Source organism: Rattus norvegicus, chromosome 3, assembly GCF_036323735.1.
Source record: "Rattus norvegicus strain BN/NHsdMcwi chromosome 3, GRCr8, whole genome shotgun sequence".
NCBI lineage: Eukaryota > Metazoa > Chordata > Mammalia > Rodentia > Muridae > Rattus > Rattus norvegicus.
The window spans coordinates 24,031,405-24,059,360 of NC_086021.1; the positions used below are offsets into that span (position 1 = coordinate 24,031,405).

Sequence of the window (27,956 nt, forward strand, 5' to 3'; positions counted from 1 at the left end):
TTAGTAATGGGGAAGGAACTCATGTGGTAAGACATCTACAAATCCGTGTGAACAAGCAGGCATGTTAAAAATAGGGAAAGGGGGGTTGGGGATTTAGCTCAGTGGTAGAGCGCTTGCCTAGGAAGCGCAAGGCCCTGCGTTCGATCCCCAGCTCCGAAAGAAAGAACCAAAAAAAAAAAAAAAATAGGGAAAGGGTCCAGAGGAAGCTTCATAAACAAGAGAATCTCCAAATTGCAGTCTTTAAGTATACTGTATGTACAACACCAACATTAACATGTAAAACATATCCAGATTTCAAGGAGAGACATTCTAGTCATGGTGGCACATGTTTGTAATCCTGGCACTGGGAAGATGAAGCAGGAGGATCTCTGTGAGTTTGGGTCAGCCAGGACTACATAGTCAGTTCAAAGCCACCTCATAGTTTGTCTAAAAAGAAATTTTTTCAGTGAGATAACAAGTCCAGAATAGAGAAACAGAAAAGTCCAACAATAGAAGTGTTACTGAGGACACAGACAGATAAGAAGCACTCAAAATCCTGGGATGTGGTGTAAGTTGGAAAACATTTTTATGCCAATAAAACTAGGTGTGCACACACCCTGTGATTGTGAAGCCACTTGCCTGTGTACACTGCATTAGAGGATCTGCCTTCTCAGATCCAAATCCTCCATTTCAAGAGGCAAGAAGCAGAGCCACACTGACTGCTGGGTGAGTCTACAGGGTGAGTCCGAAGTCATAAGTGCTGTGGACCCTCCTCAGTCCTTCAATTCTTTAGGGAACCAGCTACTAATGGTCCAGATTTGGCTCCTCAACACTTGGGTAAATTGCTAGTGAGAGCAGGGTATGTAGTCTCTGGGGACTGAAAAACATTTGACTGTAATTCGTGGAATTATCTACTATGCATGACTAAAGGAATCTGCACCCAGGAACTACTAGCTGGTAGCTTGGTGACATTAAACATGTACCCTTTCCCTGGAGATGCCCCGGAGTGACCTTAGATTGGTCCCATTTCTAGCTGATAGAATTGGAGGTAGCACTTATATTGGCTATGAGCTCCCTGCTTCTGATCTTTTGGATTATCAGGGTTTAATGTCTTTCCTACAAAAAAAGACAACATAAGAAAAGTACAATTTAGTGAAGACTCCCAGCTCAAAGGACAAGTAAATATCTTCAACAAAATCATAGAAGAAAACTTCCCTAACCTAAAAAAGAGATACCCATAGGCATACAAGAAGCCTACAGAGCTCCAAATAGATTGGACCAGAAAAGAAACACCTCCCATCACATAATAGTCAAAACACCAAACGCACAAAATAAAGAAAGAATATTAAAAGCAGTAAGGGAAAAAGGTCAAGTAACATATAAAGGCAAACCTATCAGAATCACACCAGACTTTTCGCCAGAAACTATGAAGGCCAGAAGATCCTGGACTGATGTCATACAGACCCTAAGAGAACACAACTGCCAGCCCAGGTTACTGTATCCTGCAAAACTCTCTATTAACATAGATGGAGAAACCAAGATATTCCATGACAAAACCAAATTTACACAATATCTTTCTACAAATCCAGCACTACAAAGGGTAATAAATGGTAAAGCCCAACATAAGGAGGCAAGCTATACCTTAGAAGAAGCAAGAAACTAATCGTCTTGGCAACAAAACAGAAGAAAAGCACACAAACATAACCTCATATCCAAATATGAATATAACAGGAAGGAATAATCACTATTCCTTCATATCTCTCAACATCAATGGCCTCAACTCCCCAATAAAAAGACATAGATTAACAAACTGGATACTCAACGAGGACCCTGCATTCTGCTGCCTACGGGAAACACACCTCAGAGACAAAGACAGACACTACCTCAGAGTGAAAGGCTGGAAAACAAATTTCCAAGCAAATGGTCGGAAGAAGCAAGCTGGAATAGCCATTCTAATATCAAATAAAATCAATTTTCAACTAAAAGTCATCAAAAAAATAAGGAAGGACACTTCATATTCATCAAAGGAAAAATCCACCAAGATGAACTCTCAATCCTAAATATCTATGCCCCAAATACAAGGGCACCTACATACGTAAAAGAAACCTTACTAAAGATCAAAACACACATTGCACCTCACACAATAATAGTAGGAGATTTCAACACCCCACTCTCATCAATAGACAGATCATGGAAACAGAAATTAAACAGAGAAGTAGACAGCCTAAGAGAAGTCATGAGCCAAATGGACTTAACGGATATTTATAGAACATTCTATCCTAAAGCAAAAGGATATACCATCTTCTCAGCTCCTCATGGTACTTTCTCCAAAATTGACCATATAATTGGTCAAAAAACGGGCCTCAAAAGGTACAGAAAGATAGAAATAATCCCATGCGTGCTATCAGACCACCACGGCCTAAAACTGGTCTTCAATAACAATAAGGGAAGAATGCCCACATATACGTGGAAATTGAACAATGCTCTACTCAATGATAACCTGGTCAAGGAAGAAATAAAGAAAGAAATTAAAAACTTTTTAGAATTTAATGAAAATGAAGGTACAACATACCCAAACAATGAAAGCCCAATGAAAGCTGTGCTAAGAGGAAAACTCATAGCGCTGAGTGCCTGCAGAAAGAAACAGGAAAGAGAATATGTCAGCAGCTTGACAGCACACCTAAAAGCTCTAGAACAAAAAGAAGCAAATACACCCAGGAGGAGTAGAAGGCAGGAAATGATCAAACTCAGAGCTGAAATCAACAAAGTAGAAACAAAAAGGACCATAGAAAGAATCAACAGAACCAAAAGTTGGTTCTTTGAGAAAATCAACAATATTGATAAACCCTTAGCCAGACTAAGGAGAGGACACAGAGAGTGTGTCCAAATTAACAAAATCAGAAATGAAAAGGGAGACATAACTACAGATTCAGAGGAAATTCAAAAAATCATCAGATCTTACTATAAAAGCCTATATTCAACAAAACTTGAAAATCTGCAGAAATGGACAGTTTCCTAGACAGATACCAGGTACCGAAGTTAAATCAGGAACAGATAAACCAGTTAAACAACGCCATAACTCCTAACGAAATAGAAGCAGTCATTAAAGGTCTCCAACCAAAAAGAGCCCAGGTCCAGACGGGTTTAGTGCAGAATTCTATCAAACCTTCATAGAAGACCTCATACCAATATTATCCAAGCTATTCCACAAAATTGAAACAGATGGATCACTACCGAATTCCTTCTATGAAGCGACAATGACTCTTATACCTAAACCACACAAAGACCCAACAAAGAAAGAGAACTTCAGACCAATTTCCCTTATGAATATCGACGCAAAAATACTCAATAAAATTCTGGCAAACCGAATCCAAGAGCACATCAAAACAATCACCCACCATGACCAAGTAGGCTTCATCCCAGGCATGCAGGGATGGTTTAATATACGGAAAACCATCAACGTGATCCATTATATAAACGAACTGAAAGAACAAAACCACATGATCATTTCATTAGATGCTGAGAAAGCATTTGACAAAATTCAACACCCCTTCATGATAAAAGTCCTGGAAAGAATAGGAATTCAAGGCCCATACCTAAATTACATAGTAAAAGCAATATACAGCAAACCAGTTGCTAACATTAAACTAAATGGAGAGAAACTTGAAGCAATCCCACTAAAATCAGGGACTAGACAAGGCTGCCCACTCTCTCCCTACTTACTCAATATAGTTCTTGAAGTTCTAGCCAGAGCAATCAGACAACAAAAGGAGGTCAAGTGGATACAGGTCGGAAAAGAAGAAGTCAACATATCACTATTTGCAGATGATATGATAGTATATTTAAGTGATCCCAAAAGTTCCACCAGGGAACTACTAAAGCTTATAAACAACTTCAGCAAAGTAGCTGGGTATAAAATTAACTCAAATAAATCAGTAGCCTTCCTCTACACAAAAGAGAAACAAGCCGAAAAAGAAATTAGGGAAACGACACCCTTCATAATAGACCCAAATAATATAAAGTACCTCGGTGTGACTTTAACCAAGCAAGTAAAAGATCTGTACAATAAGAACTTCAAGACACTGAAGAAAGAAATTGAAGAAGACCTCAGAAGATGGAAAGATCTCCCATGCTCATGGATTGGCAGGATTAATATAGTAAAAATGGCCATTTTACCAAAAGTGATCTACAGATTCAATGCAATCCCCATCAAAATACCAATCCAATTCTTCAAAGAGTTAGACAGAACAATTTGCAAATTCATCTGGAATAACAAAAAACCCAGGATAGCTAAAACTATCCTCAACAATAAAAGGACTTCAGGGGGAATCACTATCCCTGAACTCAAGCAGTATTACAGAGCAATAGTGATAAAAACTGCATGGTATTGGTACAGAGACAGACAGATAGACCAATGGAACAGAATTGAAGACCCAGAAATGAACCCACACACCTATGGTCAATTGATTTTTGACAAAGGAGCCAAAACCATTCAATGGAAAAAAGATAGCATTTTCAGCAAATGGTGCTGGTTCAACTGGAGGTGAACATGTAGAAGAATGTACATCAATCCGTGCTTATCACCCTGTACAAAGCTTAAGTCCAAGTGGATCAAGGACCTCCACATCAAACCAGACACACTCAAACTTATAGAAGAAAAACTAGGGAAACATCTGGATCACATGGGCACGGGAAAAAATTTCCTGAACAAAACACCAGTGGCTTATGCTCTAAGATGAAGAATCGACAAATGGGATCTCATAAAACTGCAAAGCTTCTGTAAGGCAAAGGACACTGTGGTTGGGACAAAACGGCAACCAACAGATTGGGAAAAGATCTTTACCAATCCTACAACAGATAGAGGCCTTATATCCAAAATATACAAAGAACTCAAGAAGTTAGACCGCAGGGAGACAAATAACCCTATTAAAAAATGGGGTTCAGAGCTAAACAAAGAATTCACAGCTGAGGAATGCCGAATGGCTGAGAAACACCTAAAGAAATGTTCAACATCTTTAGTCATAAGGGAAATGCAAATCAATACAACCCTGAGATTTCACCTCACACCAGTGAGAATGGCTAAGATCAAAAACTCAGGTGACAGCAGATGCTGGCAAGGATGCGGAGAAAGAGGAACACTCCTCCATTGTTGGTGGGATTGCAGACTGGTACAACCATTCTGGAAATCAGTCTGGAGGTTCCTCAGAAAATTGGACATTGAACTGCCTGAGGATCCAGCTATACCTCTCTTGGGCATATACCCAAAAGATGCCCCAACATATAAAAAAGACATTTGCTCCACTATGTTCATATCAGCCTTATTTATAAGAGCCAGAAACTGGAAAGAACCCAGATGCCCATCAACAGAGGAATGGATACAGAATATGTGGTACATCTACACAATGGAATATTACTCAGCTATCAAAAACAACGACTTTATGAAATTCGTAGGCAAATGGTTGGAACTGGAAAATATCATCCTGAGTGAGCTAACCCAATCACAGAAAGACATACATGGTATGCACTCATTGATAAGTGGCTATTAGCCCAAATGCTTGAATTACCCTAGATGCCTAGAACAAATGAAACTCAAGACGGATGATCAAAATGTGAATGCTTCACTCCTTCTTTAAAAGGGGAACAAGAATACCCTTGGCAGGGAAGAGAGAGGCAAAGATTAAAACAGAGACTGAAGGAACACCCATTCAGAGCCTGCCCCACATGTGGCCCATACATATACAGCCACCCAATTAGACAAGATGGATGAAGCAAAGAAGTGCAGACCGACAGGAGCCGGATGTAGATCGCTCCTGAGAGACACAGCCAGAATACAGCAAATACAGAGGCGAATGCCAGCAGCAAACCACTGAACTGAGAATAGGACCCCCGTTGAAGGAATCAGAGAAAGAACTGGAAGAGCTTGAAGGGGCTCGAGACCCCATATGTACAACAATACCAAACAACCAGAGCTTTCAGGGACTAAGCCACTACCTAAAGACTGTACATGGACTGACCCTGGACTCTGACCTCATAGGTAGCAATGAATATCCTAGTAAGAGCACCAGTGGAAGGGGAAGCCCTGGGTCCTGCTAAGACTGAACCCCCAGTGAACTAGACTGTTGGGGGGAGGGCGGCAATGGGGGGAGGGTTGGGAGTGGAACATCCATAAGGAAGGGGAGGGGGGTGGGGGATGTTTGCCCGGAAACCGGGAAAGGGAATAATACTCGAAATGTATATAAGAAATACTCAAGTTAATAAAAAAAAAGAAATACTCAAATTAATAAAAGAAAATGCTTTTGAGTCATTCGAAAGCTGTTTCTACCTCCTTCTTTGCAGGTCTCAGTATTCCTGGGAGGCCTTTTGTTTTCCTAATGAGAAAGCAGACTGTGGTGGAGCAGTGGCTGTACTGACACTGTCTCTCCTCTGGCTGTGCCTTCCATGCAGATGCCTGAAGCCTTGGAGGGGCTGAATGGTAGAGTTTCCTTGTATCTTCCAGAGGAGAAGAAAATACCGTCCAGAATCCTTGTGACAAGCACTCGCTTGTGATTGAGCAAGTGTCATGTTGCCTGTCATCTGAAAGGCAGCAGAGAAGCATCATCATTGTGTCCCCACTCTAAAAACAAAATGCAAGTCTCTGGGCATGTTGGTGGCATCCCACACTCCCCCTGACCTGCTGGCTCATCCTGCTGCATAGGACATCATCTGCACTTGGAACTCCTCGGTCTCCACCAATGGTTCTTCAAGTCTCAAGTCATGTACATTTTCAGATCATTGAGCTCCTCTGCAGGATACTGGTGCTACTAAGGCTGGAGACGGTAAGACATGTGCACATCCAGTGTATTCTCAAATGCTTCAGTCCTTCGTGAGTTTTAGGTTACCTTCATGGTTCTCATCTTTCTTGCTATCCACTATGACCAGAGATATACTCAGACTGGCGTTCTAAGAGGTCCTCAATGAGGCTCAAAACAAGAACCAAGGATAGTGACTGATGGTGCTGGAGGATAGCAAACATCCAATAGTCAGCAACATAGAAACTTCACAGGACTCTGTGGACTGTGTGGATGACAGTACACATCCTTTAAATCTAATCTCCAGGCTTCGGTGACTTCTGTTTGCTACAGTGAATGGTGTGAGCCTTGTCTAGTTCACTACCAGGCAAAGATGGAGTTCTTAGAACTCCCTTTGAAAACATTTATACATGTGTAGAAATCAGGAAGTAAAGACTGAGTGTTTTGAAAGACACGAGTCCTGCCAATGGAACTATGCAAGCCCAGTGTTAACATCCTCCATGATGTTCTCCTTTCCTTCATGTTTATCTTTGCCTTCCTTTGAAGAATGACCTACAGCAAGTTACTTGCCTTCCAAAGCCTCTGACTTACAGATCCATAAAGAAAACTATGAATTTCAGATTTCAAGTACTAAATATTAGTCACAGTTCTTCAAAGAAATGAAAGAAATAGGACCAATTGTATATGTCTCTCTCTGTATGTGTGTTCTGTATACACAGTCATATGATGCACAATGTTTTTTTCAATAGTGTATTTCACACTCAAACTACAAAACTGCCTAGGAACAGTTTTCTCAGTCTGCATTCCAGCCCTTGACTTACATGTGGCTCTCTATGTGTGTCTAATTGTAAAGCCAGTGTTATGTTTGAAAGAAATCTCAAAACAGTAGAGCTCACAGTTGAGATCTAGTCAGCCTGACAGCCTGAGAATTAAAAATATCGGGCTGGAGAGATGGCTCAGCGGTTAAGAGCACCCGACTGCTCTTCCAGAGGTCATGAGTTCAATTCCCAGCAACCACATGGTGGCTCACAACCATCTGTAAAGAGATCCAATGCCCTCTTCTGGCGTATCTGAAGACAGCTACAGTGTACTTATATATAATAAATAAATCTTAAAAAAAGTTTAAAAAAAAAGAAATGATTACTTTGGGGTTGGGGATATAGCTCCGTGGTAGAGCGCTTGCCTAGCAAGCGCAGGGCCCTGGGTTCGGTCCCCAGCTCTGGAAAAGAGAGAGAGAGAGAGAGAGAGAGAGAGAGAGAGAGAGAGAGAGAGAGAGATTTTGAATATTTGGGTTGGGGATTTAGTTCAGCGGTAGAGCACTTGCCTAGCACGCACAAGACCCTGGGTTCGGTCCCCAGCTCCGGGAGAAATAAAAGAGGAAAAAAATAAAAAAAAAACAAAAACAAATAAAAATGTCACTGACAGATCAATCCCCCAAATCAAGCTAGGAATCAACCTTCACCTATATTCCTCTTTCTATTCAGCCAGCAACTGGCCAGATGTCACACATACATACACACATACACACACACACACACACACACACACACACACACACACACACACACACACAGAGGAGCAGTTATGTCCTTTAGTCCACCAGTGTGGATGCTAAGCTCTTTAGAACACTCTTCCAGATATGGTAAGACATACTATTTAGTCATCTCCTGGGCATCCCATGCCTGACCAAGTTGACGTGCAATTACTAATCACATGATGTTCCCCAAATACAATGGCCTCAAGAACAGGAACTGAAAATTAGCCAAGCTTTATGTCTCAGTTCTAAAGCTGAGGGTATCAATATGTTTTCTGTTAAGAAATCCTAGACTATGTATAAACTAAACTTGTACTGAGATGCTGATGCTACAATTAGAAGTGGGAAAAAATCACTTTTGAACTACAAAATGAGGATTCCAATTTACTAAGCCAGCCTGATGGTCTAACTGCAGAAGTAGAGACAGAAAGGCAACCATCCAGTCATATGTCTGAAACACAGAACACAGTAGAACTGCTACCTCTCTCTGTCCAATACTGGAAACAAACAAACAAATAAACAGACAAAACTGGTGACTTGAATATGTGGCCACTGAAAGCATGCAGCCCAGAAGTGTAATTGATAAGATATGAAGTTCTAAGAATGTAAGACTCAGCTCTGGTCTCTTTCTTGTGACAAGTCCACCTTTAAGTAGGGATTACTCACCTCCGTAAGCCACCTGTCAGGCAGACAAACTTCCCTGCACCTGAGATCAGGGTATGCCCTTCTTAAATGTTTGCCCTAAGCAAAAGTCAGGGGCTTCATACTGGCTGTCTCACATTACTAGGATGCATATCCTACGGTTTGAGGGGTTGTCATTGAGGAAGTGATGTAGACAGAGCTTGTTCATCAGAAACTAGACTGTCCACACACCTCTCTGAGAATCCTTTCACGATGCACTACAGAGTTGAGGTGGAAACTAGCAAGATAAAGGCAGAGGGGTCTGGGGTGTGGATCTCGAATGTTCTCTAGTATCTATTAAAGTCAGCAGAGTCTGGACACCATGTACTCATGTAGTGACAAGCTAGAGACAATTACATAGAAATAGTGCCACAGAGGCTTTTGTTATAAGGGGAACATGAAAACAGAAAGGATATAAAAGCATTTGGAAAGTCAACACAGTGGAAACAGCATCAGAGCCTGCATATCCTTCTCATTCCCTCAACCACATGGGATGAGATGATATAAGATGGAGATGCCACTTTGGGAGGCAGCGTTGAGGATGCTACTGGCCTGCAGTTTACAGCTTGAAAGAAAACTAGAGGAGTTTCATACCCACTCCATCGATGCTCTGCAGAGTTTAGCAGTGGGGTGGATAGTACTGCTGTGGGAAATGAGCCTGCAGGCTTCATAAGTAAATTCTGCTTGCTTTATTTTGCTAGAAAACCCTCCGCACTCCAGTCCCCAAGCAAAGAAACATAAACAGATAATCCAAACTTTTTAATAAAATCGGTTCTTCCTCTCTCTCTCTCTCTCTCCCTCCCTCCCTCTCTCTCTCTCTCTCTCTCTCTCTCTCTCTCTCTCTCTCTCTCTCTCTCTCTCTCCTTTTGTTGGACGCTGGATTTTTTTCAGTGATGCACAAACTTTTCCTGAGTAGCCTATAGATCAGCCTGGTTTCAAAGTCAAGTGATCTGCCTACCTACCTCTGTCTCCAGAGTGCTGGGATTAAAGGTGTGTTACCGTTTCTTGTTCTCTGACACTTTTCATTGTTGTCAAAAGATAAAATAGAATTCATTTTTATTTATTTTTTGAGTGAAATTTTGCTGCCTACCAAAATTTGATTGCCTTTGTAAGTAGTTTATCGGTAAGTCTAGAATGAAATAAAAATGAATTGCTGAGAATGGGAAAGCTACAGATGCCTTTCCTAGGTTTTGCTTTGATGTTCTACTGGAAATACAATTGTGGTGATGAGAGAACTTACTGGGGCATCCTTTATGCAGACAGGAAAACCCTAGAAGATCTCAGGGAATTCTGTTTCTTGTAGTGTTCAGGAAGAAGAGGTGTCTTATTATCTTTAGTGTGATGTTTTCTACCATTTTGTACAAGGAGCTTTCCTACATGTTGTATTTTGGTTCTCAAGTTGGAGCATATTTTTACTTAGCATTTGTCCTTGGCAAATAATGTTTTGTAATTCCTTTTAGTCTCAACCTTATATCATAGGATTGTAAGCCTTGTGCCTGACACTTAAAAATGAACATGAAACCCTACTTGTTTTTTAACATTTGTTCCAAAACTTAATAATAATTGGTGAATTCCATAGTATGCACTATGCTCCAGAACTCTTTGCTAAGTGGTTTCCCATTTAATATCCCAAAGCACTATTTAAATTTGGCATACAGACAAAGGAACAGGTTTACAGAGATAACAATACTTGGTTGGCTCACATGGTATAAAAGGAACCAGAATTTTTGCTTCCCTTTGATTCATAACCCAGGTCCTAACACTTTTGTGAGCTACAGTTTAAAAGGACAAATTTTGCATTTTTGCCATATATTTGTAAGTGTGTGCTCCTCCAAATTACTGGCAGTATTTCATTATTTCCAAAAGAGGATGTTGTCTGATTCCTGGCAGATGTAGTGGCTGGTGTTTGCAGGATGATGGGATTTGGACTCCAAGCCTTATGATCACACAGCAAGTTCTTTTAACCAGGAAACCATGTGTCTAGCCACCAGATCTGTAGTTTATAAACAAGTGAGTATAGATTTAAACATGGACACTAAGAGAGGAGAAACACACATGCAAGCATGAAAGGCATGTGAGAAGGGAGGCAGATGTGTGGAAGTGAGCTGTGTAAACCAAAGACAGAAGTGAGCGGGGGCCAAGAACAGATGATTTGAAAAACCTTTAATTACTTTATTAATCCATTAATTGATACATTATCATATTCTGTGTGCATATGCATATATGTGTTAGTGTGCATATATGGAGGTCAGAGGACAATGAGTGAGGAGGTCATCCTCCTACCACATGGGTTTTAGTAATAGAACTTGGATCTCCATGGTTGATGACAAGTTCCTTATCCCCCTTTTTAAAATTACATTTATTTGTGTGTGTGTGTGTGTGTGTGTGTGTGTGTGTGTGTAGAGGGGTAGAAATTGTGAGTGTAGATGTGGTAGAAATTATTTAATCCCAACCCAGGTTTCCTCCCCTGCCTCTGACCACTTCGTTCCCAGATAAAAGACACCCACAAGCTTCATATTTACATTAAGCCTTAACCAGCACAGGAGGTGGGCAGCCATGGACCCTCTGGCTGTTATGTCTGTTTCCTTGATAATAATCCCACTATATAATTTGCTGTGTTTCATCTGGGCTGCTCTTAACTCCAATTAGCCAACCCACCTGACCCATGGCGGCTTCCTCCTCCCTTCACTTTCTTTATTACTCATGGTTCTTCTTGGATGCCTGAAGTCCTGGGATGCTAAACCCTGCCTGTGCCCAGCAGTTGACTGTTGGAATCCTTATTCACTTATCAGAAATAATTTAGGGACACAAGTTTCCATAGTATCACTTGGGTCTACATGTGGACTCTCTTGTCTCTGGGACAATCAGGCCGTGGAGGCCTGCAGTTAGCATTACAATACAGAGCAACAGACCAAACCTCAAAGCATGGAGGTCAGGGCCATCTGGTAGGAGTCAGGTTTCTGGGTAGGTCCCAGGTAGTGAACTGATTATGTCAGGCTTGGCCACACAAGAACCTTTACCCATTGAGCTATCTTCCTGGCTCATGAAAAACCTTTTACAGGCTAGTTTGGTCCTGTGCCTCTGCATATGTGAGCTTGCATGTGTGCAGGGCAGAGGACAACCTTGGGGTTTACTCTTCAGGTGCCATCCACCAGTTTTTATAAAATGGGAGTTTTCATTTGACTAGGAATATTAATCTGTCTTAATACCCAGCCTGGCTAGCTGGGTAGGGAGGATATGGAGTCTCCCCCCCCCCCCCCCAGCAAAGGTCTGTGCCATCAAACCAGGTTTCTTTATTGTTGTTGTTATTTTAATTGGCTTCTTGTGTTTGGACTGAAGTTTATCATCTGAGTTTCTGGCTCCATTGCTTTCCATGTAAGCAGGAGAGGACAGAAGAAAATGTCTGTGATTGATGTGTGTATGTATTATGTGTATGTGATTGATGTATGTATGTATATGATTGTCCTTGAGTCTAGTATAAAAGTGAACCAGAATGTTGCTTTCTGGCTCAGTCTTGCTTGGTTACACTCAAGGTTTAAGAGGAACTTCTTGAAGGTTTAGTTATACAACAAAGGCTGTATAATTCTCTAAAGTCCCTGACTCTTACATCTGAGATTACTAAGAATTTACTTCCTTTCATTTTTCCCATTTTAGGCAGACTGAATAATGTAGCTGAAGTGTGGAATAAATTATTAATACTAAAATTATTAAGTGTTTTTAAGTTAATTAGGGCACAGGCCAAACTATTGGAAAAGACTGGATCTGGTGCAAATATTAAGAGTTTTCCCTTGTCTGTGATAGCCCAAAGGTAGGCAGCCAATCCACAGAGGGCAGCATTTCTCTGGCTATTCAGGACCATGGGTCACTCTGTCTGCTTAGCCATTCTCTAGGGATTAGGGTTGACACTATTTTTCTTTAATTTAGAGAAATGTCATCAGGCGACTGCTCCTAGCTTGCCAGCTGCAGGGCACCCTAGGGTGGTTCGGTCACTCTCAGCACACTGAGATACAGAGGAGGCAACTTCCTCAAGCAGAGGATCCTGGTGCTCTGTCTCCCAAACAAGCTGCGAACCTGAGGGCGTGGACTTCATGGTCATTTTCTCATGAGAAAGTAACTTTGTTTATAGCTTAATTAGACAGCAGCACCTCTAACACGTCTAAGAGTTGGACTGCTGACAGATTTCTCAGTCTCCAAGGAGGTTTGGGTCACTTTGATCCAAGATGTGCTATTGCTAGAGAAATAGCAGCTGGTGAGAACTAGAAACGGTGGGAAACTTTTATCCTGCTTTGCAGGATAATGCGACACTCAATTGGGACCTCAATGTACCAGACTGTAGCAGTGAATTAATTAAACAACTTTGGCTCCTTAGTACAGTCATAGCACCTGCCCAAGAGTTCTCTGGTTTTGAGAATGAAAGACACATTTCTAATTCTCCTGACAGCTACCATACATCTCTCTTCCACCCAGCATCCAAGGTTTCACACCTTTAAATCTATGTTTTATCTTTGCTGCCCTGTTACCGTCTGGGAAACACCCCACTCCCCCAATAGGATCCTATTCCCTTCTACCTACATCATAGGCTGCTTTCTCTCCTGTAGCTCTTAAATCTGATCCTTCTAACTCTGGATCATGGTGACTCTCTTCATCCTCTCCTCTCTCCCAACCCCATGACCTGTCTTTCTGTCTTTCTGCTCAGCCATTGGCTATGGCAACTCTTTATCATCAGTTGAAGCCCTCAGGGGCACTCAGGTAACTTCTGACCCTGTAAGCCAGCCCCAGTCACATGTTGTCCCTGTGAGAGCTGCCTCGGTCACACTGTCTGTCCGCAGCAGTAAAACCTTAAGTAAGTCAGAAGTTGATACCAAGCCCTGGGTATTACTGATAAGCCTGACCATACTTTTGTTTGGAAGAACGTGAATTTTGGGACTTTGGATTTGGAGAGCCACGAAATGGTTTGAGTGGGGTCCAATGAGCTCTCCTGGCAGGAAGACTTTGTGGCTGTGAGTGAATTTAACTGCATAGACCTGGCCCAGGAGGCTTCAGGGGAGAATAATTTCAGTGTGTGGCCTGGAGATTGTTTTTGTGGTGTTTTGGTGAAGAATGTGGCTGCTTTTTGCCCTTGTCTGAAGAGTCTGCCTGAGGCTAAGGTGAAGACTCAGATTCATTGCAGAGACAAAGGAAGTCTCAGAAAATCCCAGCAGAGACTCTGTTCTCTGGTTAAGTCTCAGGAGGAGAATTTTGGGCAAGTGCAGCGAGATTAGTTTAGAGGCAATATATAATATATTGTTCGGGTATTAAAGGTGCACCCACAAGTGAAATGAAGCCATGTCTGGACCCAGCACAGAGGCCCTAGCAGATGCTGAGCAGATGCCAATGCCCACATATACTCAAGACAGTTAAAAACTATGCCTGTGTGAAATCTTCTATACGCCCATATACAGATGTTCACAGCAGCACAGTTCTTTCATGACAGCCTTCAGTCTGGCAGTCCATCCACTGACAAATAGCAAAGTAAAATGTTTGGTGATATATGGAAAAGGGCTCGGTGATATAAATTATTATAAAATGATGAGGAGAAACTGGGACAAGGGCATGAACATGAGATCACGATGTATACCGACTTTCTAAAAACACATATATTCAAAGACATGAAACTGTGACCAGGACAAATGCCCTGTTCTGATTGAATGCAAAGATTACAAAACTATGATGCTTGCCTGATTGAGGTTACAGGGACCTTGTTGCTATAGCAACTACCTTTACTTGGATGGACCCCATAGAAAAAGAGGAATTACTTCCGTGAGGAAGTTGTGCTCAGTGGTTTGAATAAATCTTGTCCCCACGGAAACTTGCAGTAAAAAGCGTGATGCTTCCGTTCGGTGCCACAAGAGCAGGCTGTGTTGTCTTTTGGATCTGTGCCCATTTGCCATTTTGTTTTTCTGCCATTTTAGGGTGCAACGTGAGTCCTTCACCAGATATAGCCACCCATCTTGGTCACCCGGCTCCCAGAAATTGGAGGTAAATAAACATCTTTCCTTTATTAATATTACTATTAATTATTAATTTTTATTATTCTTATATGGAAAGACAATGGTTTGAGAAATGATGAATAAGCTCTGCTGTTAACAGAAGTGTCAGACTTTCAGCAGCTCAGAAACAAAGACGACAATGCACACACACACACAAACACACACACACACACAAACACACACACATACATACACACACACACACACACACACACACACACACACACACACACACACACGTCAGCCTCGAGTCCTGTGGAGCCACTTGCTGGGAGAGGCAGGGACATGAGGCAGGAGTCTGCCCCTCTCTGATGGCCACCTAGCTTGTGGCTCCCATCGAGTGCCTGACACATCTGGTTGTCAAGGACACAGAGAATCATGGGATGGTGGAGTGATTATGTTGACAACTGCTGGGGATGCTGTGAGTGTCCCAGGCTTCCAGCAAGAAACAGCAAGGGCTTTTAAATATTTTTAAAATGTGCTTTTATTGTCTCAAAAATAGCAAGAGAGGTTCGGTGTTTTTAAAGTCAATAAATAAAGCTACGCCAGGTGGCGCCACCCTTGAACCTAGAGAGCTAAGTCAGAAAGCTTGGGACATCCAGGCAAGCTGGGGCTGTAAAACAAAATCCTGCCGAAAAAAAAAAAGTAATAAGAACAGAAAAAAGTAATAAAAAGGGGGAAAATATTGCTGTAAAATGCTTATAATTACTAAAAAAAGTAATAAAAAGAGGAAAATATTGCTGCAAAAAAAGTATAATTGCTAAATAAGAGCAAACAGAAAAATTACTCCAAAATGTACTATCTGGGCTAACGATCAGGGAATATAGTATTCCTGCAGTTGCAAAATCTCTCACAGCCATGTTCATCCATTTCCTACCACAAAACTGAGACTATTCTCTAGGTAATGCGCTGTAATCTACATCAAAACATCCAATGTTATACATGAAGAGCAGCTCAACAACTTCCCTATGTTCATGTTGCACTCCCTGATCTTTTTGAGCGATTGTGGGTGTCCGATGTGTCTCCTCACCATAGAACAGTATTTCCCCACATTAAAGCCAGAAATATTGTGGAAACGACTCCAAAGAAACCTCTTTGGACCTTCTCTCATCCACACTACGAAAAGAACAAGGCCATTTGCAAAAAATGGCAATAGTGTGAGTCCTGAAAGGTCAAAGGAGGAGGAAGAATGGAGGGTTTGCAAGCCACTCACTTCAAGAAATGCTCGAGGACTTAGGTACACACTCGCAGTGTGTCAACAATGTTGTCTTGAGGAAAAAATACACAACGGATAACATATTACTTGACAAATCCATGCCAGAACGACTGAAGCTACGTGGTAAAGACTAGAGTCGAGGAAGTTTGCTAATTGAGTTTATAATGTATGGAAATTATATGATGCTTCCCCCTTCGCTCCCCATCATGAGCTTGGTTTTTGGTGGAAGGGATGGTGTCTGTGAATGTCACCCATGTTCCCGTGTCCCCTTTGATCTTCTTTTCTGACACCTACAGTGATGGGTGATGGAGGGAGTAACCGTAGCCAACAATTAATTATTCTTTACAAGATGAGCTCCAACGTGAGCTCAATTAAAGAATTTCCGGACACCTCTTCCTTTCTAAAACCAGTACATTTAATGAATTGAAACCCCCGGCCTGTCACTCAGGCTTTCGTTCCCGTGCACGCTTACAGAGGTAACCACTGCCCTTCTCTCCCTGTCTGGAAATACCAATTGTCACCCTTTAAATGCTCCGTGTCCTCCTGACCCCTGGAAGTTTAACTTAGAGGCTTTTACAGCTTTTTCCTTGAGATGACACCATCTGGAAAGGTCTTTCTGGGGACAAACATGACTGCGGGGTATTTTAAGCAACAGAACACTGTTCCCATATGCAAGGCATAGTGCTTGCAAGAACGAAGCAAATGCTCAACTTCAGCCTGGACTCGGAAAGAGGGGTCTTGATGGACTCAAAGCTTGAATTCTTCGGACCCTGCTACAATTTCTCCATCATAACATGAATAATAAACAAAGGGTTTCAAACACCACAACATTCCAACATCTTGTCAAAAGTGATTATGTGAAAGGTCACAACTGTGGCATGTGACACCTATGGGTTCCAACAGGAACGTACTTCACCACACAAGACTCAGACACCTCACCCCATCCAAGCTTAAGATCCCATCTGACAGATGTGTGAAGAAAGGTTTCAGCCATGAACAGCTGTGGAAACTGCAAACATGAGGCTTGGGAAGGACATGACTGTTCAAGGGGCAGCATGCAGAAGAGATTTTATGATAATCTCTCCCTGGTTGTGTTAAGGGCTATTGAAATCTACACATGTGATAAAATTTCATACACACACACACAGAGACAAAGACACACATACACACACAGGCACACATGCACACACAGGCACACATACACATAGATGCACACACAGGCACAAACACACACAGGCACACAGACATACACACACACACATAGGCACACACACACAGACATAGACACACACAGACACACACAGACATAGACACACACACACTCACACACACACGCACACACACACACAAAATGAGATCTAACATAATTTCCAAAATGTCAATAGGTGACTTTATTTCACAGATAACAACTTCAATAGGTGACTTTATTTCACAGATAACAACTTCCGATTTAGAACAACCAGCTCTATGGTCCTACAATGGAGGCTCCTTGGGTGAAGCTGGATGAAGATTCCGTAGTTTTCCTGAACCAGTGCTACATTATTTTTCTAATATTAAGGGCTTTTTTTTCCAGTTGTTTGTTTTTGTTTTGTGTTTTGTTTTGTGTGTCAGACTGGATTGAAACCTCTAGACAGTCTGATCCTGTGGTTTAATTTTCCTACACATTTAAACACAGTTAAACCTCAGGGATTGCTACCTTGAAATTCTGTTGCAAAGTAGCAAAGCTCCCATGATCTTTAAGGTAAGAATGGATTCTATCAGCTGATAAACAGGACCCGGGGCTCGGACCCAGCAAGGGACGATGTGGGACTTTTTGTCTTTCTTTTTTTTTTTTTTTAATTTTTCATTAGATAATTTTTTTTTAAAGATTTTATTTATTTTATCTATGTGAGTACACTGTAGCTGTCTTCAGATACACCAGAAGAGGGCATCAAATCTCTTTACAGATGGTTGTCAGCCACCATGTGGTTGCTGGGAATTGAACTCATGACCTCTGGAAGAGCAGTCAGGTGCTCTTAACCACTGAGCCATCTCTCCAGCCCCCGATAATATTTTTATAAATTGCTTTTTGTATTAATTTTTCTTTTTTTAAATTTTTTATTAGATATATTTCTTTACTTACATTTCAGATATTATTCAGCTTCCCGCCTTCCTGTCCATCAGCGCCCATTCCCTCTCCTTCCCCTCCCCCAACTTCTTGTCTTTTTAATTGAAAATAGTATCTTCGATCACACGCTACACCCCAAGGACAGTTTCCACTTCCTGGGATGCAATAGGAGGGAAGTGTGAATCTTCCTGGGAAGGGGAACTGGAATCCAAAGGAATTTTGTAAACATCTGATTTGCTAGGGGCTTCTTTAAAATGTGTGCCATGTTAAGTTTGAATCCTCACACTGCATGGAAAACTGGCTTATGAGGTGCACCTAGGTAGTGGGGACACCAGCTCAGGCTTAAAGAGCAACAGAGCAAATGGGTAGCATCCCAGGATGGCTCACAAATGAGCCCCCACCCACAAGAATGAGAGCCCACTGCACATGACAGGTGCACATGTCGAAGCCTGATTTGCCAGAGGCTGAGAGTGACATGTTTACCTGGTGGCCGGATGGTTAGCATTTTAAGGAGAATCCATGTGTTGCCAAACAAAGCAACATTCCTACATTTATTCTTGTCAGGTTTGTATCCCCCGCCTCCCAAGATATCTTCGAGATCCTTGTCTGACCAACCTACAGAAAAACCACATATTTCAGTGGCCAAAAGAAAAAAAATCTCAGCAGCAAACATTTGGATTATTCAAAGTTGTCCATGACACGTGAGTGTTCTTCATGGAACTGAGAGTGTGGTTCAGTGACACAGCAGATGTCTCAGAACCACACCTTGTGCTCATACTAAGGATCGATGGGGAGGGGGAGAAAGAGAAGGAAGGGAAGGAGGTTGAGGGAAATGAACAAGGAAGAAAGGGGGTAGGCAAAATTTCAACCGGCCCCTCAGACAGCTCATTGCCGACGTATATGTTCTGTAGAACGGCCAATCATCTTGAGTGTTTGTGTGACCACAGAGAGAAGAAATACAATCCTATAATTAAGTTCAGATGAGACGCCATCCCCCTGCCTCGATGGCAGCTCTCTGAGGCTCTGACTCTATAGAAGACTCTGCTTCTTAACTGAACCAAGGAGATTAATGCCTTTCTGCAAAAATAAGTCTCAACTTTCTCACGATCTGCAACACAATCACAGATGACTAATACAAGAAGCAGAATCATTATTAACCATAGTTCAGTGATTAAGTGCACATCTTCCTGAATGTCCTATGCTCTGTGTGCAAAGTGTGCTTAAAGCCGTCCCGCTCTATTCCAGAGGACAGAGGGGTGATTTGATAAGCCCCTGGCGTCATTGTTCCTTTTCGTACTTGACTTTGTCTGCTTTGTGTCATGAGACCACTTTTGCCAGGCAGAATGAATGTCATACCAACTGGATGACTTGGGAAGCATTTCTTAAAACTGAATGAAATGAATCCATCAGTCCAGGACAGCCACTGATGGTGCTTGTCGACAAGATTTCGGGTGAAGCCTTTGTAAGCTACCGTGAGTCTTTTCCAGTGGTATGGGTGGTGTTAGCAGCAAGTTAGATTTTTTTTTTTTTTATTGTAGCAGGCAGCATTACACTGAACTTTTATAAACCATACGAGAACAAGGTTTTCCAAAGACTAACCTGCAATGCTAGAAAACTACAAATGGGCACAAGTCCATTGAACGGGTGTTGTAGTTCAAACGTGAAATGTCCCTATAGGCTCATGTGCTGGGACTCTTGAGGCCTGCTTTTGGAAATACATCACTGGAAGGTGACATCTGGGTTTTACTAGCCCACTTCCTGTCTCTGTCTCTCTGCTTCCTGTGTGTGGATACAACTCGAGCAGCAGAGTGATATCAGGGCCTCATCACTTCTAAAATGATAAACTGAAAGAATCTTTCCTCTTCTCTTTGCTTGCTAGGTACTTGGTCAGGGAAACCAGAACAGTAATGAGAGGAGAACTATGTGAGGAAAGGTACTAAACACTTTTTAAAATGTCTTATTCATTTATATGTCTGTTTTAAACCCTTTTGAATTTAATTGTATTTAAGTGTGTGTGTGTGTGTGTGTGTGTGTGTGTGTGTGTGTGTGTGTGTAGGTCAGAGGACGGCTTTCAAGCTGCATATCTCAATATGAGAATCCAGGTATCTCCTAGCAAGATTGACATTCTAGAAATTTCTAAGAAGTATATAATAATGCCACTCTCTGACAAATTGTTTTTCTCTCGACACAGACTCATACAATGTGCTATTTATGTTAATATGTATTGGTTTAGTATTATCATTTTATACGAACAATACTGAATTTTTAAAAAAAATTAAATATATAGATGATAAACAGAGGTAGATATGACACACACAGACAATAGTTATTGAGATTCCCAGTAATTCGGAGAATCCCAAGACCAAAATATATCACTACTACTGTTGTGGGATTCTCCTACAGCTCAACATGGCCCAGATCTGGCCCAGATCTACAGTACTCTGGACGTCTCAGAACGCCATTGCAGGTATAAGACAAACCATACCAGGAACTATAGCACTGGCCTGTAATGTTGAGTATCTAGAACTTACCTCCTCCTTCTCCTGTACTTGGCTTTTTGGGGCCATCCAGATCATTCTGATCATCCAAGGCATCTTCCAAGTCAAACCCATCAAGTTGTGGGGACCACAGAACAAAAGAGATAATCGCTGCTGTACTGGGTAATTTTTTTTTCCGGAGCTGGGGACCAAACCCAGGGCCTTGGGCTTGCTAGGCAAGCGCTCTACCACTAAGCTAAATCCCCAACTCCTACTGGGTAGTTTTTATGTCGGCATGAGCTAGAGCCATCTACAAAGAGGGAACCGTGTTTAGGAAAAGGCCTCCATAAGCTCAGGCTGTTAGGCATTTTCTCAGTGATCGATCAGTGGGGAAGGACACGGTACACCGTGGAAGGTACCATCCCTACACTGGTGGTCATAAGCCAAATAAAATAAACCCTTTCTTTTCTATGTTGGTTTTGATCATGGTGTTTAATTATCACCGTAGAAACACAAACTAGGATACCCACTGAAACAGGTAGCTTATGTGGAAAATCCTTCCTTCCTTTTTTCCTCTGAGAGCTTGTCTTACCCATAGGATTTGACGGTGCTCTAGTTGTTCCTGGCCGTCTCGTTGTAGTGGTGATGTGGTCCCCTCTCTGACAGTAGGAGGGAAAACAGCAAAAAAAAATAATAAAATGCATACCTACATCATAGTTTAAGGAAGTCACACCATGAATAGACCATCGTTCTTACTTTTTAAAGCTCCTATACAACCTCATGACTACCCGGAAAAAGATGGCAAAGAGATGGAACAGGTTTAAGTGAGGGAGAGTCTAACCATTCTTCATAGGTTGGGGACCGAGAGACCCACATCTCACCACTTGACCAGAGCTAAAACATGAGCTGCTGCACACATGGAGAGGGAATTCTAGACGATCCCCGAGACCTTTGAGCTACGGTTTCCTCCACTGTTAGTGCAAGAACTGAACAGCAGATTGTGATGCCCAGAGATGAATGAGCTGGTGTTGTCTGTAATGTGCAGAGAACTGTTTTATAAGCTAGCATTTATGTGATGTACAGAGAACTGCTTTACAAACTGAAAGTGGTTAAAGAAGCAAATTTGACCATCATGCTATACCATACATTAAAATCAACTAAAAGTGGATCAAAGATCTAAAAAGCTAGTTTCTAAACACTCAGCAGAAAACATTTTGGAAAAAATATATATCCGGTTCCTGTCAGCCTGCACTTCTTTGCTTCATCCATCTTATCTAGTTTGGTGGCTGTATTTGTATGGGCCACATGTGGAGCCACATGTAGGCTCTGAATGGCCGTTCCTTCAGACTCTGCTCTAAACCTTGCCTTCCTACCCCCTTCTAAGGGTACTTTTGTTCCCCTTTTAAAGAAGGAGTGGAGCATCCGCATTTTGGTCATCCTTCTCGAGTTTCATGTGATCTATGGCGATGCACTCTTTTAATCACAGCACCCCGAGGAACAGAGGCAAGAGGATCTCTGAACTTGAAAACAGCCTGGTCCACAGAGTGAGTTCCAGGACAGCCAAGAGAAACCCTGCATTAAAGAAACAACAACAAAAACAAAAAGAGAAAGAAATGAAAAGAAAAAACAACAAGGATTTCCAAACAACTCACTTGCACCGTCACAGAACAACAAACAAATGGGTGTTGTAGTCAAACGTGAAATGACCCTACAGGCCAATTGTTGGGAATACGTCACTGGAAGGTGACATGTAAGGTTTACTATCCACTTCCTGTCTCTGTCTCTGTGCTTCCTGCGTGTCACTCCAACGTGAGCAGTGGGGTCACATGGGGCCCAGGTTAAGAGTAAAGGAGAACTACTGTGGCATTTTGTAAGTGATGGATTGGATACTGCCTTGTCATCACTATTACATGTTGATGCTACTGAACTCATTTCAGCAGTGTCTCAGAAAGCAAAGTATTTAAAGCAGAGGTAAGGGAAATTACTATAAACATAAAGTAAACCTAAAGGTATAAAACCAAGAAGATCCAAATAAAGACACACACCAGAAAACACACCACACTGGCAACATCAGCTCCCACACTCTCTATGTTCAGTGAAAGCCTATAGAAGTCCCACTGATTGTTTCTTTCCAGAAATAGTCAAATTTGATCTAAACTTTTTGGGGAAGGCAGAACCTGAGATTGTCTTTTTTAAACCTTAAAAAGAATAAAGTGGGATGAATCACTCTACCTAATATTTCATAGTTAACATTTATCAAAGATGTGGCAGACAGATAGATACAGACAACAGAACAGAATGAAGAGGTCAAAAGACCTCAGATCTGCTCAAGAGGTTTTTGTTATACATATGCAAAGCAACTCAAGGGAGAAAGAAATCTTTTCAGCAAAAGGTGCTGGAATAATTAAACTTCCAAAACAAAAAGCAATGGGTTTCATTTTATATAAAACTAACTACAAATTGATAGGTTCTATTTGCTTAAATATTAAACCATTAAATTTTCAAAAGGAAGTGTTTCAGAATTGAGTGCTTAGTAAAGAGTTCAGATATTCGCAACAGAAACACGGCCCATAAGAGGAAAAGTTGTTACGAAGCTGGAAAGAGCAGGCCACCTGGTGCATGGCCACGATCCAGGAAGCTGAGGTGGGAGGACCTGGCATTTGAGATCCAGCTAGGACTGCTTGCCAAGATAGTAAGATTCAGTCTCAAAAGAGGGAGGAAGAGGAAGAAGTGGCATAGGAATAGGATCTGTAGAAAGGAGGGAGGACAAAGAATTCTAGACAAGAAAACCATCAGGAAGCTTTAATGGAGCTAAGGTTCTTGTGGGCTGGTGGCGTAGCTCAGAAGCAAGCATGCATTTACTTAGAGGTCCTAGGTTTTTCCTCAGAACAAATGGGGAAAAACAAGGGGGAGGAGAGGAAAGAAAGGAAATCTGGAGTTGGCTTTTTGAGAAAAGAAAACAAGATTGAAAACTTGTTCTAATGACTCAAAATTATAAATGGGAGAGGAGGCATTGCAACTAAATAGGTACAAAGGAAACTACAATGGACAATGTATTCCTACAAATCAGACACGCTAGAGGAAATGGATAGAGTTCTAGAAGCACACAAACTATTAAGGTGATTATGAAAAATCAAAATATAAATGGATGGATGATAATTAGAATAATTAACATCCTCCAAACAAAGAAATATCCAGGTAAGAGAAGGTTATAAAAATGAATTCAAAGAAAAGTTAAAGCTAATCCTTCTCAAATCCTTGCAGTTCTGAAGAGGAGGAAAGAATTCCAAATTCACTTCATGAGAACAGCATGACCCTCACGCGAAGCCAGAGGAGAATGCCAAAAACAAGCAAAACTACATGAATAGAGGCAAAAATCAAGGAAACATTACATTAGCAATGAAAATGAACAGCATATTTAAAAGATTGCACCCTATAATCAAAACTGGATTTATGCCCGGGACACAGGATTGCTCAACATAAATTAAATCATTAAACATTACAAGTATGAAGCATAAAAACCATGTGATCATGTCAGTAGGTATAGAAAGAGAAATTGACAAAATTTAACATCTTTTTGATGATAATTCCACATATCAGCCATAGAAGCTGGAGTGGTTAGCGCGAGTTGTCAACTCAATGAGTTCTAGAACCTCCTGAGAGAGAGGCCTCCAGCAATATGGTAGGAGATCATCTTGACTCGGTAAACTGTGTTGAAAAGAAGCACCTACGGCAGATGACATGGTTCTTCGGTCTGAGATCCTAGCCTGTACACAGGTGATGGAGTGAGCTGAGTGTATGCCATCATCACTCAAACTGGGCAAAAATAACTCTCCCTTAAGCGGCTTCCATCCTGGCGCTTTCTTACAGCAACTAGAAAAGTAACGAAGATGAAAGCGATGTCACCCAACGGAATGAAGACGACACAGGATGAGGCACCAGGGTACATAGTCAAGGGGGAAACACTGAAAGATTTCCTTCTAACCTGAGGAACAAGACAACCGTGTCCAATCTACCAATTCTATTCAATGCAGTCAAGCAGTACTAGCAAGAATGAGGAAAGGATACTGAAAACGGTCTGTAGGTGACAGGACTGTATGCACAGAAGATCCACGAGAATCAAGTGTGGTGGTGACCACCTATGAACCCAGAATCTGATAGGCAGACTCAGGAGGAAGAGGACTTGGAGGGCAGCCTGAATTATATAACAAATTTCAAATGAGCCTGGGCCACAGATACGGAAAAATAGACAAACTGAAAGAGGAAACACTGGCATATCCATGGTTTTGAAGATGAACGAAGTAGTCATAAGCCAAAGAATGTATATGGCAAAAGGAGAGAAATAACTCCCCCGCAGAGCCTCCAAGAGGAATGCTGCCACACAGGCACTAGTGCTTTGCGCCACTGAACTATCCCTGCAGCCTCCCTTGATCATATCTGCTGCCAGTAACGAAACTTGGAATTTAAGACAGTTTTCTGAAAAGTTGCTGGTGGCTGTGATATGAGCAGCTTTTCAATATCTAGGTGGTTTTATAAATCATTGTTTTACTCATCATTTATTTGCTTATTTGTTTTTGGACAAGAGATCTTGCTGTTGTAACCCTGAGTACCCTGGAACTTGCAATACAGAACAGGATTATCCTCAAACTTTTGGCATTCTCCCCACCTCTGCCTCCACAGTGCTGGGATTACAGGTGGTGCCCCCCTGTATGACTTACTGAACGCTTTGTTCAATGAGATAGGTGGCAACAGGAATCGGGGTGATTCTGTAATATATTACATTGTGTATTGGTTGGGGTATCAGTGTTTCCAAGTGACCAGTGCACAACGCTAGCAAACTGTGAATGATCCATTCAAAGAATAGGAGAGTCCACTGGAAGAGCTGGAGGAAGGACTGAAGAGGTCACGGACTCCAAAGGACCATGAACAGAGTCAACTATCCTGGACCCTTGGAGCTCTCAGGGTCTGAACCGCCAACCAGGGAGCATGCACATCTGGCCCTACGTCCCCACACATGTGTAGCGGATATGCAGCTTGGTCACGTTGGCTCCAAACAACTGGAGCAGGGGCTGTCCCTAAAGCTGTTGCCTGCCTGTGAATCCTGTTTCCCTGGCTGGGCTACCTTACTAGCCTCAGTGGAAGAGAATGAATCCAGCCCCAAAGAGGCTAGATGTGCCAGCTAGGTGTGGGGGGTGGGGAGTGGGGATGGATACCCTGGGGGCTCCACCCTCTCTGAGGAGAAGGGGCGAGATAGAGGGAGAGATTATGTAAGGGAGCAGGGAAACTGGCAGCAATTTGGACAAAAAGGGAGTAAATAAATAAATAAGAAAATACTAAAGAAAAAAAGCACATTGAGTTCTTTGCCCTTTTCTCCTACATATTTGCATGACTCTGGATTTTCTCCGCATGTTGTACTGAACCTCAGGAACTTATAATTGCTCAGTCCAGATGCAGATATTAAAAATCCAGGAGGAGTGGTAACACACATCTGTAGTCCCAGCATAGGGGTCGTGGGTGGGGAGGTAGAGGCAGGTAGACAGATCTCTGTGAATTTGAGGCCAGTCTGGTCTGTCTAGTAAAGTGTGGTCTACAAAGTGATTCCTAGGTCTGTCTCACAGTAACACACACACACACACACACACACACACACGAACATACACACACAGACATGCATGCAATCACACACACACACACACACACACACACACACACACACACACAGAATCCAGACGCATTCTATTGAAGCCAGACATTACAGAAAACTATAAAATAATGTCATTCATTACTCTAAATTATGTTTTCACCTTATAAGCACAGTTATTTCTCATAAAAACCCACCACATATGTAAATGCATATGGCTTTTTATTTTCCTCAGATTAATATCAGTTTTTAGTTCTAAGTTCTCAGATGAGAAGTATTTATAGATGTGACCCACATACACAAACTCTCCCGAGATCTTCAAAAACTTAGAGAATTTCAAGAAAACGTCTGAATATCTTCGTTGAAGACTTCTCCTTAGGCCTCAGGTTGCCCAACTCTGCTCGACTATGAATGGCTCATGTTTAACCTGGGAGCTATGGGGATAGGCTGGGGCTTAAGTCAAGTTCAGCTCACCCCTTCTGACTCCTGTACCTGGATTCTGGCAGCCATCGTCACCCAAAGCAATAGGGAAGTGGAAACGCATGGCTTTCACGTAAGGCACAGTGACCAACCAGATGGGATTCTGTTGAATTAAATCTAACATTCACATGGGTGCCTTTGCTAACTTTTCATATGTGCAGCTAAAAATTCTACACGGCTCCTTTTGACCCTGTCCCAGATGGAGTCCTAACGAGTCCCTCCTTGTGTCCCTTCTCAGGTGAGTCTGGCCTCCTCACTTCCCACACCTCATTATCTGCTGGATTTGATGGGGCTCTGATTGTTCCTGTCCTTCTAGTTATGGTGCTAAAGTGGCTCTCTGAAGGGGGAAGGGAGGACGAAAGGAAGCAGATTGTAAAACACAGTGGCTGCTTTATGGTTAACGGAAGTCACATCGTGAGAATGGTCTCGATATAGGTCCCCGAGGCCATTGTGGGGATCACACTGAAGAATCATAAAAAGTCATGGGTTCTGAAGCTAGAAATGCACATCAGTGGCCAAGAGTCACTGTTGCTCTAGTACCGGACCCAAGTCAAAGCCGGCCTTGTCGGCACAGAGAATTTCAGGACAACTCGGGCTAAATCAAGAGACCCTGTCTCAAAACAAAACAGTGAGAGGAATGAAACGGGTCAGAGTTCTCTTTTTGTACAGCAGAAAAAAGGCGAAGGCAGATGCATGTTCTCTTGTGGTTTCAACATAATGAAAATTGTGAAATTTTCTAAATGAAAAAGGAAGATGACACACGTATGACGAGACGACACAAGCCTTGCACAACAGAACAAACAGGTAGATGGAGGCACAGCTAGTCTCATATGCGTGTACTTTTCTGAAGGCAAGATTGTCAGTGTGGTGCATGGCCGACCACTTGTGTTTGCTTGGTGGACTTGTTGGTTTGAGTCACGCTTTACTGAGGAAGTTTCTTTCAGTGCATCCTCCAGATTAAAATCATCGAAGTCTCCATATCCTGCAAAGAAGAAGACAATTTTAAGTTAGTTTTTAGGTAGTT

General features: G+C 42.0%; 1 long non-coding RNA gene across 2 annotated transcripts in view; it reads right to left on the reverse strand.

Annotated features, from left to right (window-relative positions):
• Nucleotides 1-16,460: 16,460 nt before the first annotated feature.
• LOC120101875 (uncharacterized) overlaps nucleotides 16,461-27,956 on the reverse strand; it is a 50,225-nt gene continuing 38,729 nt past the window's right edge. Inside the window, exons 4-5 of one of the 2 annotated variants that reach the window (XR_010064714.1) lie at nucleotides 20,866-27,914; nucleotides 16,461-18,949 (exon numbers count right to left, since the gene is read on the reverse strand). This is a non-coding gene — a long non-coding RNA (uncharacterized LOC120101875). Of the gene's footprint in view, nucleotides 27,915-27,956 lie in introns of both variants that reach the window. The other variant, XR_005502898.2, reaches the window with a different exon arrangement.